The sequence below is a fragment of the Canis lupus genome, chromosome 27 (assembly GCF_003254725.2).
Source record: "Canis lupus dingo isolate Sandy chromosome 27, ASM325472v2, whole genome shotgun sequence".
Lineage (NCBI taxonomy): Eukaryota > Metazoa > Chordata > Mammalia > Carnivora > Canidae > Canis > Canis lupus.
The window spans coordinates 35,067,710-35,069,131 of record NC_064269.1 but is presented as its reverse complement, the minus strand read 5'-3'; the positions used below and the strand labels follow the sequence as shown (position 1 = coordinate 35,069,131).

Genomic DNA, 1,422 nt, shown 5'->3' with positions numbered 1-1,422 from the left:
AGGCCTTTAAAACAACATTTAAAAAAAAATACATTTTTTTCCCATACACCAGTGGAAATTCAACAGTAAGCTTAGGGATACGTGAGTGGGTCAGTGGTTGAGTGTCTGCCTTTGACTCAAGGCATGATCCCGGAGTTCCAGGATCCAGCCCGAAGTCCCACATCCAGGATCCAGCCCGAAGTCCCACTTCGGGCTTCCCGTGAGAAGCCTGCTTCTCCCTCTGCCCGTGTCTCTGCCTCTCTCTCTCTGTCTTTCATGAATAAAGAAAATCATAAAAAAAAACAAACAGTAAACTTAAGTCCTCTTGCTTAAAATCTAAAACACCTATGAGAGAGAAAGGTGAAATAAAGTTTTATTTAGTGGAGGTGAGGGGGAAAGCAAGTGACCTCTGTCAAAACACAAGATTCTTGATGACCCAGTATTAATGAGTAATACTTAGTACCAAAACAGGCACTATTCCTGAGGAATAAGAAAAATGTAAAACTATTCTGTATTGTAAGTATTTTCTGTATTTTTTACCTAGAAAATAACCTCTACTGTTCCCAACACTTAGCGCCTTTTTCTTTTTCTTTTTTCTTTTTTCTTTTTTTTTTTTTTTTTGAGAGAGAGGGACCAAAGTATTTTATTTGAAGGAATGGTGTGGTGAACCAGCTGCAGAGCCTGAGAACTGAGTCTCGTAGTCCTGGCCACACTGGGGATATGGGAGGTCATGAGTGGGCACACTGACTCTTGACCACCTTGTTCTACAGCTCCTCTGCTCCCCCCTCCTTGAGTCAATAGACTATTCTTTTGCATTTTGAAGCAAACATGTTTTTTTCTGCTTCCCAAAGTTAATCATTCCTATAGCCAACCTGTTAGGTCTTTTAATAAAAACTGGAGAGGACAGAGCCTTGGGGTCCAAGTCCAAGTCTGGTTTGTATCCAAGTCTGAGTCTTGGTCCCCTGTCCCCCAGATTCAAATTCAATGAGACTCTGAGTCTTTCTTCATATCGCCACCTCTGACTATCCTGGATCCATGGCAGAATGGTACAAATGAAAGAAGTAAAAAACATACAGAATGCTTCACGAATTTGCAGGTCAACCTTGCACAGGGGCCACACTAATGTCTCTATCATCCCAATTTTTTGTATATGGGCTGCTAAAGTGAGCACACCTTGTATTTTCTAAGTCATGTGTTTTTCTCTCTTATTCATTTACTTATTTGAGACTGGCTTTGGCATATGTTTAAGAAATAGTAATGTTCTCACGGGCTCTGCAAATGAACTTTTAGGCACACATTATAGATAGTAGCCAAAAATTTGTCATACCAGTTTATTGTCATACCAGCTCATTCTTTCCCAAATACAGTTTTAAATCATGGCTAGCTATCAGCCATAGGTAATAAGGTTTTAGAATTTTTGAATATTCATTTCATGAATTCTGG

General features: G+C 39.7%; 1 non-coding gene across 1 annotated transcript; it reads right to left on the bottom strand.

Annotated features, from left to right (window-relative positions):
* Positions 1-1,045: 1,045 nt before the first annotated feature.
* LOC112665696 (U6 spliceosomal RNA) lies at positions 1,046-1,150 on the bottom strand. Its single transcript, XR_003140527.1, has one exon. It is a non-coding gene; the product is annotated as a U6 spliceosomal RNA (small nuclear RNA).
* Positions 1,151-1,422: the final 272 nt, after the last annotated feature.